This window comes from Lepidochelys kempii, chromosome 13 (genome assembly GCF_965140285.1).
Source record: "Lepidochelys kempii isolate rLepKem1 chromosome 13, rLepKem1.hap1, whole genome shotgun sequence".
NCBI lineage: Eukaryota > Metazoa > Chordata > Testudines > Cheloniidae > Lepidochelys > Lepidochelys kempii.
This window is the reverse complement of record NC_136392.1, coordinates 5,471,411-5,485,091: the sequence shown is the minus strand read 5'-3', so window position 1 is coordinate 5,485,091 and position 13,681 is coordinate 5,471,411.

The following is a 13,681-nucleotide window of genomic DNA, read 5'->3' as shown; positions in this document are numbered from 1 at the left end:
ATCTGGACATGCTGAGTCTTGAGACAAGAAGGTTGAGGAGGGACCTGATAACACATTTGAAGACTGTTAAGGGCTGTTCTCTAGATCTGCTGAAAGTAGGACAAGAAGTCATGGGCTTACTTGGCAGCAAGGGAGATTTAGGTTCAAATCCCCATCATGGGAGGTTTTTAAGAAAGAGGTTGGACGAACATCTGTTGGGGCTGGTCTAGATTTCCTTGGTCCTGCCTCAGCACAGGGGGCTTGTAGCGGGCTGACGACTCCCTGGCATGGCACCTCCTGCTGGTCATCTTGGGAATTAGCTCTTCCAGCTTGGCACGTCCTCTGCAGGCTGGTGGTTTGCCTGCCGCTGGCCCCATGTCCCTCTCGGACCCCCGTGCCTCCTCCCCCTGGCAGTGTCCCCACACTCTGGGTCTTCCCTCCCTGGGGAACCCCCAACCCTCTAAACCCACCTTACCTCAGTGGCTACTGCCAGTCATCATCCAGCCCCTGCTCACTGGGGCAGACTGCAGTGTAATGGCCACTCATCATTGGCAAGGGGTTAGGACCTGCTGCCTTTGCCTATCCCCAGGCTGCCCCTCTGCAGCCCCAGTACCTTTCTGTGCCTTTACCAAGGCCTGAAGCCTGGGGGTTTACCAGGCTAGAGCTCCCCAGCTCTCTTTGCCCTTCCCCAGCACTGCTCCACTTAAGGTATCTCACTCCCAGGCAGCTAGCTCTTCCCACTGCAGGGCTATAGTGAGACTCCTTCAGCTCCTGGCCCTCAGCCCTCTTATAAGAGCCAGCTGGGCCCTAATTAAGATGGCCACAGCTGTGGCTGCTATTCCAATCAGCCTAGCTTGGCTGTTTTAATTCCTTTTCCCCACCTGCAGCCCTCTCCAGGGCTGCTTTAACCCCTTCAGGGCTGGAGCGTGGTAACCACCCCGCTACAGGGCTGCACTTGGTGACCACTCGAGGTCCCCTCCCACCCTACATTTCTATAATTTTAAGTATTAAGACATTTTCTAAAACATAGTATTAAGGCAAATGTGAGTCATCTGTCTGTCATAACAGAGCCGGGAAGACTCTGGAGTGAACAAAATGTATCAAAATGGCAAATTCATTAAGCAATTCACACTTACTTTACCCTACCATGATTATTAGGCTTATATACCATTCCGGTTGTGCCACTTAAACAGGTTAGGTGATCCATTTATCTGTTGCTTAGAGACATTAAAGTATATTGCGTTGAATCTGTTCCCTGGCAGTCATCCCAGGAAGTGTGTGTGCTGTTTATCAGGGGGCCTATTTAGTCTATTCCAATGTAGTTGCTTGCAAAGTCTCTATATTTTTCAAAGCAAGTCAGTCAATGCTATAAAAAATGCTTCCTCATGAAAAAAATCCTATTGTACATAACCAGCATGAAAAACCCAGTACTCATTAGCAACAATAGTATAGCCATGGTGGGCAACCCACCAGCCATGGACAGCCCTTTAATGACAGGTAACATGTGTGCATCCTTGGGGTTATAAGGAAAAATTCAATAAGAAGTTGGTGTGTGAGTGTGTGGATGGATAGGGGAAGGCAGAATAGAGAGGAATCCTATTTGTGTTCCATTGATCAAACCTCTCCCCCTCCCATGACAACTCATCCCATTTCACTGTCCTCTCTCTGATATCCCTTCCTGGTGACTACTGAATTCCTTTCGCTCCCCTGTTCCATTTCACTTTCTTCTGTTGGATGTGTCCCTTCTGCCTCTTCCTCTGTTTCATCTGTAACTTCATCCAACCACAATGAAGAGGCAGTGAACCAGTTGATATTTGAATTAACATTAGGTTAACACACCACTGAGTTAACACACCACTGAGCTGTTGCTTGAAGCTGATTACAACCTTGAGCAGTAGGTCATCCAGTGAAGAATGTCCAGTGTTGCCAATTTGTGTGATTTTATCTCAAGTCTCACAATATCTGGGGGGGTTCTTATAATCCCAGCTCCTGGATTCATGTGATTATATGAGAATCTCAACTTTCATTCTTTAAAGTTGCCCTTCTAGCCCTAGTGGTTGCAGGAAAAGGCTTGAAAATGTGAACCATAAAAGTTCAAAAACCAGAAGCCAAATACAAAGAGCCACAAATACATTCATTTATAAAATCTCAAGATTTTGAAGCCAGTCTCAGGATATTCGGAAGCCTGACACATGATTTTTGAATGCTTGGGACTGGCAATATGGTTAGTCATGTCTCATTTATGTCGTGTGTACATCAACCTATTCCATGGGTGAGTAATCCAGGCCAAGACTTAAGCAGACCCTGTGTGGCCACACTGTCCAGCACACACTATGTTCCACAGTCTGTGAGCTACAGAACCTGGGTAACTGAGGGGCTGGTGTGTGTGTGTGTGTGTGCCCAGCATGCTAAGTAAAATACCCCGGTTGGGTTCACTGTGCCTGAGTCCTGCCTTTTGTCCGTCACAAGGGGCACGGTCATGTGGAAGATTCATTTCAAAACCGTAAGGGCTAGAAATACAAATTGAGAATGGCTTCATGGTATCACCTAGAATAAGCCTCAATGATTAGGCCCCTGTTGTGTTAGATGCTGTACAGACAGTGAGAGACAGTCCCTGCAATCTAGTCAGACCTGACAGACTAAGGTGAGAAGGGAAACAGAGGCACAGGGTGGTGAAGTGACTTGCTTAAGGTCAGTGCCAGGAACAGAAACCAGATCTCCAGACGTCCAGCCCAGTGCCTTATCCATTACACTATACTGCCTTCCTTCTGGTCCATTTCTATTTATGGAGAGCCCTGACTGCAGGGGAGAAAAAACATTGCAGAAAAGAAATGGGGTTTGATTTAACTCTTCGAGGAGGTTGTCTGAAGAACTACGAAAAGTGCATTTCTGACTGCATCCTTTTAATCATAAGCATATTTTTAAACTGTAGCTAGATTGGCAACTCTTTGCAGTAAAGACCATGTCTTTTTATGTAAATTACTGGGTACATTTACAGAGCTCTATTAATTAGCAACAACATTTTCTGCTTAAAGTGAAATATCTCCGACAACACTCCCTCACTGTTCAGTTGCAGATGGCTGCGTACAGCAACTGAATAAGTTGAAATACCTAGCATTATCTGGAGCCCAGGTTGCTTCTTGACAAATGTTTGAATCAGAGATTAGAAAAATGGCGCAGGATCCCTGGGATTAGCTGGTCATCTTTAGCCACAGAGGTGACCTATAGAATTAAAGGCCCGCCTCTTCGCTGCACATGTTGTCAGCAACCCATTCCAGGTCTTGGACTGATCATGCTGCAGCTCAGTGAAATAGAATGAGTAAATGAATCACTTTCTGACGATATTAATAAGCACTTAGCTTTCTCAGAAGAGTTACATGGAGGATACTGCCCTGTAGACTGCAAATGGATAGGAGTCTGTCCAGGCTCATACAGGTCATAATATTGGATGCAGACATATTCTCATACCTTATTTGTGTAAAAAGAATAAACAGATCTAGCCAGCCACGTATCTATACTTGTATATATCATTTATTTTCAGGCACTGCTGGTCTGAAATACAGACCTGAAAGAAAGACAGAATTGCTTTTAATTGTTTGTTTGCAGCAGGAAAGATGGGGTCAGCTCTGGCAGAATCAGTTGTCTGGCACATGCAAGGCCATGAGTTGAGCTGCGTGACTCACAAATTTTTCAGTTCAGTGGCTGAAGTGTAAGATCAAATCAAATTCTGAGTCAACCAGAAACAAAATAGTTTTAAATATTTTGGCAAACCAAACAAGTTTAAAACGATAGTTTTGGGGCAAACAAAATCTTTTGTTCCACCCGAAACAACAGGTTGCATTTCATTTTTGAGGTCTTTTTACCTTTTTCATTGTATTAAATTCAACCAAAACAAAGTTCAAAATGAAAATTCATTTCAAATTGAAACGTCAAATCATTTTGTTTTGAAAATGAAACCTTTCCACTTTACTGATTTTATTTTTAACCAAAACAATTCTGCAAATTTGACACAAATTCATGAAATGTTTCAGTCTACCCGAATCTGCATTTTGGGGGCAAAAAAAGAAGTGTTGTCTGAAAACTTTCACCCAGCTGTAGCCATGACCAAATGGGTATGGCTCCATGACTCTGCTTTTCTTTAAAGTGCCTTCAAACCCAGGCCTTGTCCACTTGGGCTGGTGATTTCAACATAGGATGATTGATTGTGTTACAGGCTGCTGGGTCTATTACAAAATACCTTTTTCATCTGGAAGCATTATTTTACCCATAGGGGATTGTTCATCAATTTCTGGATTAAGCATGAAGCCCAAATCCTCTACTGAAGCAATGTGTGATCTAATGGCATTTCGTCCTTGCTTGTGCTTCATTCCCAGTGAGCTACAGTGTGGTATTTTATAGCCATCACCCTGTTAGGGGGGTGTAGAAACAGACAGCCCCATGGGAAGCTCTGGGAGGCACCATGCCCCAGGAACACCTATGACTTCCAAGAGCCGCTAGGAAAAGCAACAGCCTTAATGAGGAGCAGCATGCCTCCCCTTGCACCTAGCCATCTTCTTTGGTCAGTAACGGTGGATGGGGTCATGGCCCCACCTCTTTTGGGTAACAACAGCAGCATGGAGCTGGGCATTCACTCTCAAACCACAAGCAGTGTAACTGGGACCAGGCAATGCATGGGGGCAGAGACATGCACAGGAATAAAAATTTCGCTGTTTTTGGAAGGGCATTTTCTGTGCCCCTCGCAGCTGGGGGGGCTGGCTCTCCCCTGCCCTCACAGCCCCATGGCTGGGGGAACTGGCTGTCCCCTACCCCACCCCCCTCCAATGGTCAGAGGAGCTGGCTCTTCCCACCACGGCCGTGGGGCCAGTGAAGCTCACTCTCCCACCCCAGCTCCAGAGGAGTTCTCTGCCTCCACTGCTGGGGGGGGGGGCATGCCCCTGCTTGCCCCCCCCCCGTCACACTCCCCTGCGTGGGAGCAGAACAGGGAGGACACGGGCCCACCTAGGGAACAAATCGGGCCCAAAGAAGGTGGTATAAAATCTGCAGAGCATGGTATAAAATCTGTTTCGATCAAACCCATGTATGACAAGCCCCCTCTTGCCCTCCATCTCATCTCTATTCTCCTCACCTGGTGTTAATTCTATAGGACAGATCTGTGACTAAATCTGAACAGCTAATCCCTAACCATTTTAAGATATGTCTACACTGTAGAGTGAGTCCTGGTCTGTGAGACCCAGACTTGTGGAGTTGGGTGTTTCCAAGGCCGTGCTGGAGCATCCACACTGTGTTGTAAACCGGACCTTACGGTTGCTCGACCCAGGTCTCACAGTTCTTCTAACATGTTGATAAGTTCACTGTTCCAACCTTCTGACTCAGGTCTGCAGCTTGAGTGGTGTCCACACTGCAGAATGTGAAGCGGTGTCGACACTACTTGGACCTGAGTCCCAGTGGGACTGGGGCCTGACTCACCCCTTGGCAGGGTCCTAGCACCAGGTCTTGAGTGCTTGCTGACCCAAGGCAGATTGCTATGTGTGTGGACAGAAGGGGGCTTGGGCTCAAACCGGAGACAGAGCCCAGGCTTAGTATGCAGGGTAGACATATACTTCAGTATTTATATGGCCCCCGTGACTATAGTATCTGAGCATCTCTCAAACTTTTAATAGATTTATCCTGCTGGAGACAAGGAAGTGCTTTTATTCTCATTATACAGATGAGGAATTGGGGCCCAGCAAGACTAAGTAACTTGTCTAAGTTCCCACAATAAGGCTTTGCCAAAGCAGGGAACCTCCACCCTCCCAAATCCAACTGGATCATCTTTGTCATCTGCACCCAGCATTGTAGGTAAGGCAGAGTTCTCCCAGACCCTGGTGAATTGTGGGCACCGAAGCCCAGCCTGACCTGCCCAGGTAACCCACTGCACAACCTAAAGTCTGACTGCCAAATATTCCAATTACAAAACAAACCAACAGGCTGAAAATTTTGGGGTGAAACTTCTGGCCAATGCTTATAAATACACTAGCAGGAATCAGTGCTGGGCTAGGAATAAATCCCTCACTAAGGCAGGGGCTGCATTTCTAATGAATAGTGAATGGCTTGACCAGCCACACTTGGTCCTTTTGTTCTGTTTTTCAGGATGTAACATTTTCAATCCGTTTGCTAGATCAGTTCTAGATATTAAGCACTGCATGTAAAGATGGCTATTGACAAGCCTGGACATCTCCTAGAAATAAATTACCGTGATGGTCTGTGATTGCAAAGTAGCCCTTAGGGTACATTATGTTCAGTGAGAATAGCGTATTGATTGCATGTCTTGAAATGAGCTTGGCTCTTTAATGTCAACAACAGCCAAATAAACTAGGATTCTCCCACCTAGTTCATTACCTGCAGGATGTTTTTGTCTACACTGCACTCGTCAAAGAGCAGCCAGTTACTAATCTCCTTTTCTGATTACCACTTGGACTTCCAAATCGTGGATTGCATCAGTGACATAGACTTATTTTGGGCTGGTGCTGGTTAGATGGGCTGATAGAGTGACATTGACTCCCTTGTCTAGGGAAGCTGCATATACCTTCCTCCAAGACTGGGGAAACAAAGCAGTGGGGACCAGCAGCGGGGGGGCGGGGGGGGAATCCCATAATGAATCAGGTGGACAAGGAGCATAATCCAGGAAAGCAGGAAACAGTCATAGAGTGAAGGGCATTGGGAGGTCTCTGACATACGGAGTATGTGCGATTGCACAGGACATTACCACAAGCCATGCCTTACTGTCATGCACACCTGATTAGTGGCTGCTTTCCTGTCAAGCTGGCCCTCCTACTAGGTTGTTTTTTTCAGACCTTTTCATAAACAGAAGCACTGCTCTGATGAAGAGCTGAGCAGTGCTAACACACATGGACTGAGGAGCGAAACCTAATGTGGAAAAGTGGGGAGGGAGACAAATTATGATCGATGAATCCTTTGGCTGAAAGCCAGTCTGCTCATCTCTCCATAGCCAGAACCAAAGTGAGACAGGTGCTCTGGTTCCGACCCCTTAAACAGAGAGGGAGCAACATCCATTTTGCTTTATTTGAGGCTCTTCTTGGCATCTCGTTGGTCCCTGGAGGAAGGCAAAAAGACACAAATCTCTTTCAAATGGGGAGAAAACTCCCTGATGAGCAGAGTCTGTCTGCACTGTCTAGCCTGCAAGTCATTATTTTCCCTGTCAGAGAATGGCCTTCAAATGCTAAATTATTTCATTGATATAGAAAACGGTGATGAGCTCTGTAATGATGAGCCACTTAGGGGGAACCAGAGGACAGCCTGTTACTACTTGAAAGGGGAATTATGGGGAGGAGCTATAAATTTCCCACTCGCCTCCTGGAGCTCAGTGCTGGTACTTCCTTGGTACATTTCCGAGTAGAGTGGAGCTATTTTATTACTTATTCATTTATTTTTCTGTTTTCTTTTAATGACCTGATTTATTGTAATTGGTGAGCTTCTCACAGCATCTGGCGGCTTTTGCTTACTAGCAGCTTCGTCAAAGTAAAGTGCCCCCCCCCTTTATGGTAAATGCACATTGTGGCAGGATCTACGTCCTGTGAGCCATTCTATTGTCTGTAGATACTCCGCATTAGAGAAAGATGCCACACACACTGCATGCTTTTGGTGTCAGAGGTGTCAGGTGTCAGCACCTATTTACTATCCTGCATCACTGGGCATGGCCTCTCCAGGTGAAAGTGACAAGTAATGCTGGCAGTAGATGGTAAACCCTGGGATACAGCACATCATGCCAACCCCAAAATCACACCAGGCATTGCCACGGATGTAGGTTTGTTTTGCCTTTAGGTCCTGGTGAACGGTGTGAAACTGATACTTCTTGTCAATCACAGGACAGGTACAGACCAGTCAGCAGCACCCATGCAAGCTTCCCCAATCCACCTTGCCAATGGTCCCTAGACCCTTGATTTGGCAGAACCACGACAGTTTGGTCTCCATGTCCCATTCAATTCTTGGCCTCTCTTCTGAGCTTGCCAATAAGGGTACAGATTAGTGCCGATGGTTCCGGGAGCCGTCATCCAAGTGCATTTGTATCAAGGAAGACTTTGGTTCCTTTGCTAACAATTGATGTCTCATCACAGAAGATAGTTTCATGGAATGAAGCCAATCATCTCACAGACTTAAAAAAGCCACACACCTGGAATTTCTCTCAAGCGGTCTTCAACCCTTTGACACCACTCAGTGCATCACATCCCCCTTCACATCTTTAGAGAGAAAAGGGAGTGAAAATAGACATGAAAGAGGAAAAAAGGTTGCTTAGAGTGAAGAGAGTGGAGATGAAGAGAGAAAACAAGGAATGAAAAATGCATGAATACAGAATTCAATGGGTGATTTAATGAGCTATCAATTGAGGAAGCAGATGGCAAGATGACCCTCTGGCCCAAAGGTCAAATTTCTGAAATAGATGTTGGGTTTTCTCTGGCTCACCAGCAGTGAAGCTTCAGAAATGAATAGGATCCATCGATCTGCTTACTCCTGCCTCCAGTGAACATCCAAGAGGATTGGAATAAATTGGGTAATCTGGACGTTTAACACAATGATTCTTTCAAAATCTCATTAAGACGATTGAAAGGTCCTTCATGAGACAGCCCCACAGCTAGCACAATGGCACGTTATGGTCTGGATTCTCTTAGCACCGGTCACAACATGCAAAAAGGGTGAAGGAACTGGACACCATCACTGGCATGAGAGAACATTCTGGTTTAGATGTGCTGCTTGCATGCAGGCGGAGTATCAGGGTAGACAGAGAGTGAGGAGCTGACATGCTAAGGGTCTGCTCAGTTACACCTTCCCTCCAGTGTCATAGGCCCATTAAAGACCTGAAGCCAGCATTGGAATTTAAAGCTGCCTGTCGTGTTGTGTCTTACTTTGAAAATTTGGCTTTGAACGTTCAACTAAAAGCAACAAAATGCCAGTTTCCCTCCTTCTCTCGCTGCATAGGCCCTCCCCTATTGTGTCAAGGTATTGCAAGGCTCTCGGAACACGGCTGATACCACACTGTTTACCCAACATGGGGTCAGACACGGTCACGGTGGGCTGAGCAGAAGTAGCACTTTCCGCCTTCCATTTGACAGCCTGAATTTCAGAAACTGAACTCCACTTTTGCCTGCACTGTTGTGTGCACCCATCTGAGGCACCTGCATGCTCCATTGACAGGCAACCCATCTGCTGAAAGAAAGAGAGAGAGAAAAAGCAAAGATTGAAAGGAAAGGAAAATGGAGAGTGGGAGAGAGAGAGTAAAAGGAGGGTAAAAAAGGAGAAGTGAACTGAGTTCCAATTTTCAACTGGCACATTCTGCCTGTTTTGAATGCAATTTTAAATGCAGGCACACAGCTTAAATGCAGCTTAAATGCAGGCACCAATCAGATGAATTATGCCTCTGCCAACTTAACTGCAAGCACAAGTCAGAGAATTATTTTTATTCACAATCAATTTTGCAAGAATAAAACCCTTCCATCATTTTGCAGGTGCGGATTGTTCCCAACTGGAGTCTTTGGAAATTGTAGCCCTTGAAAATCCATCCCTTCATGAGCTGTTGGCTGGAGGGCTAGAGGGGAAGCTGGCAGACGCTTGTGGTTTCAGTTCACAGGGGGGCTTGCAAACTTTTTCTTTGTTTTTGACCTGTGCTAAATTTGCACCTCCTAATATGGCACTGAGTTTTGGCTTTGAAAGAACCTGAAATTTACAGCACACCACCATCAGAACTGGTCAGTTTTTCACCCCTTCAGTGGGAAGGATAAATCAGTTAATTAGTTCCCTCAAAACTGGGCGGAAGTCCGCTGGGAAAGTTTGCAACTCTCAGCTGACCTTTCAGTGATGTTGAACTATGGTTTACATTTGTAATGAAACCCTAACCCTCCCTGTGCACATTTCACAATGGTCTCCAAATCTAAGCTGTCCCAAGGCAGCTATTGTCACCACCATCTTAACCCTTGTCTCTGCTCTGACGATGTCTGTCCTATTGCTGTGGAACTTGAGTCTGGCCATCTGTCTTGGTTTCAGACTGTCTCCCCGTCAGCCAGCACTGCAAGCAGAACATTTTGTGTTTGTCTGTCTGGACAAGAGAGCTAGATGGGAGTTGATAGCACATGCCAGGCTTATGAAGGTGATAAAATGCAATTGATTTGGGCATCACAACAGCTTTCCCCTTCCTTAAACAAATGAATTTTGTTTCTTAATCTGAATAAAGCTGAGCTGTACTAGTGTGGGTTGCAGGAAGCAAAACCTGGCTCTGACAAAGGATGTGCCAGGGATAAAACGTGTGTCAAACCTTTATTTTAACTTGTATCATAATAATAACATAGGGTATTCAAAAGAATGGGTCAGAACAGTTTTAAATAGTTTTAAATCAAAAAGAGTCTGTAGGTTTTGTCGTATCCAAGTATCAGACCATCCTTTCTCCTCCTTCAGTCCCTTCCGTCACTCACTACACACCTTCCAGCTTCTGCAACAAATGAGGCCAGGGTCTTACAGACAAAGTCTCCTTCGCTAGGCACCGCTGATTCATCTCTGGAGCAGCTCCACCTTCTACACTGAATGAAATCTGTGCTCTGTGGGAAAAATAATCTGTAGTCGGATAATCAATGGCCGTGTCATAATGCGTACACACAAGAGGGCCAAATTAAAGTTGCACAGGATTTAGTCTAGACCTAGTCATTCAATTTCAGTGACATCCAATCTGCCTGTATGTCAGTCTCAGCAGAAGGGTAGCTAGAGGGCAATAGAAAACAGGTGCATTAAGTTTATATACCTGGTATCAGCTTGGCCACGCATACAGGATAGGTTGGAGTGTTTTTCAGTGCACACCTGTAGAGACCATTTTGCCTCGGGAGCATTGCCACTCCGGGGGCAAGGAGCAGGGGCAATGAGCAGCATCTGTTGTCCCTATACCTCTCCATGTCACTACAAAGCAAATGCCTCATTAGGAAAGAGAGGTTTTCTTTCAATGCAGAGGTCTTTAGTGATGGGGGAGGAGAAGTGCAGAAGGCAAACGGTATAAGCATCTGCCTCTAAAGTTCTTCTGCACGCTGCCTGCCTGCCTGCCTTTACAGAAATGCAATGAGAAAGAACAACTAACCAGATCACACAGAAAGACTTAGACAGTCCTTATTTGGTAAAACAGCAGGGCTTAGAACATTCAGGTGTCTCTTCATCATGTTCTTTTCCTCTATGATGAACACACCAACACCACAGGACACCAATTCAAAATGACCATGCACGGCTCACACTGTAGATAAGCTCCCACAGGGATAGCTCAGTGGTTTGAGCATTGGCCTGCTAAACCCAGGGATGTGAGTTCAAACCTTGAAGGGGCCATTTAGGGGATCTGGGGCTAAAATTGGGGATTGGTCCTGCTATGAGCAGTGGGCTGGATTACATGGCCTCCTGAGGTACCTTCCAGCCCTGATATTCTATGACCCAGTGAACTGGCTACCTGTCAGCCTACAAACTCTCCTCTGACTTTCAGCAACAGCTAATTGGGCTCTCTTCTGCCTCCACTGACAGGCCAAATATGTTCAGAGAGCAGACAGTGATGTGAGCAAAAGCCAGGCTGGAGACACTTGAAGTATTTTCAGACTTTCACTTTTGTGCATAGCACACAGAAAATAAAATAACCCCTTTGTATAAACCAAGTCAGAGAACTAATTCCAAGGGCACAAAGTAAACTCTTATGATGAGATAGAGAGTTATGTAATTTCTATGGACATGGATGCAAATTCATCCTTTGTGTATTTCTATTCCTGCTGATGAAGTGAGACTAAGGATAAATACAGTCAAATTGATTAATTTTCTAAGTGTGTGAGTCTAAATTGCTGCTGATAAGTTGGTGTGCAAATCTGTTCCCCCTGCATGCACAAGTACTGGTGGGCACTACTGTTGTCCATTTGCATTAACAGTTGTCTATTTGCATGTGCAAAATTGGGATTTGGAGGTTTATCTTGACTAGTCACATTTCATCCCTCCTTAGATATGTTTTCCATCTGTGACTGACCCTTTGAACAGTAAATTCAGTGGTACGTATCTCTGAAATACGCCTTATACTCCATTTCTGTTTCTCTGCGCCAGATCTAGAAAGTAGTTTCCAAACACTGCATTTTCACTGAGCAGTTTAAATCGCATAATACATTGCCTGAATCCAAGCCCATGCCTCTAACTGGATCTTGGATTTAAGGTCTGTTGCCTAAAATGAACACTATTGCAGACAGTGAATGCTATAGCTAATAGAAATTATTATAATTGTTTAGCTAGTAACTGTTATACATTTTTGTCTGGACTTTAATTGGGGAAGGGGGAAAGAAAGCATATAAATGGAAGAAGAGGAGACAGAAGAGGAGGAGCATTGTGACACCTGATTCTGATCTCTCATCTTGTAAATAAGGAGTGACTCCACTGAGGTGAATGGAATCACACCAGTGTGAAAAGAGTGTGAGTGAGGTCTTGTCTACACAGGAACATCCAGGAAAGTTAATCGAAATGAACCAAATGAAGTGGATCAGTTAAACTATATTAAACCCATGTGTGAATACCCTCATTCAGAATTAAAGTGGCATTAATTCAGTTCACTTTAATTCAATTCCAAAGTGAATTAAGCTAAACCTAATAAGGCAACTTTAATTCTGAATAACAGCTGTCCACAGAGGGATTTAATGTGATCTAACTAATATACTACAAATTTGCATCTTTGGTTAATTCATATTATCTTTCCTAGATATCCCTGTGTAGACAAGGCCCCAAGGCTCCCTTTCTCTTCCTTTTTCTACCACTTGAAAACCCCAAGATGGTTCAGTTCCTTGTAGGATTGCCAACCCTCCAGGACTGGTCTGGAGTCTCCAAGAATTAAAGATTAATCTTTAATTAAAGATTATGTCATGTGATGAAATCTCAAGGAATACATCCAACCAAAATTGGCAACCCTAGTTCCTTGAGGGCAGGGATCAATATTTTATTCTATGTTTGTACCATGCGTAGCACAATAGGGTCCTGGTCCATGATGTGCTATCCTAAAACAAAAAAATAATCAATCATCTTCTTCTTGCCCACTTTTCATCTCTTCTCCTCTTCCTCAGGACTGGGATGGTCAAGTTCTTATGATGTTTTTTCAGGGAATTCTGATGATCTTCCTAACCCTAGGAAATTTTTCCAGGAAGTTTAATTGCCCACTGAATACTCAACCTTGTGACTTAGACCGGGCACTCGTTTGCATGTAAACATTTTATGTGGCACCTCCATGCTTGTCTATGCTAAGCACTTTTGCACCACAGTAGATAAATCAGTTTATCCCCATTGGCGTAAGCCCCAAATTTCCAAATTAAAGTAACATTGTAAATCTTTGTAGCAGGCTAACGCATCTATATTAGGGGGCTGCAGAGGTGTAACTACAGCAAGCAATAGTTATACCAGAGTATATTTTTTAACATAGGCAAAGCCCTTGCTAGTTTTCATAGATTACATAGTTTATAAAGCCAGAAGCAAGTATTGTGAGCTTCTAGTCTAAGCTCCTGCATAACACAGGCCAAAAGACTTCCCCAAATTAATTCCTGTTGACTAGAGCAAATTCTTTAGGAAAAAAAATCCAATTGTCATTCAAAAATTGTGAGTAATGGAGAATCTATTATAGCTCTTGATGAATTCTTCCAATGATTAATTACACTCACTATTCAACATTTGT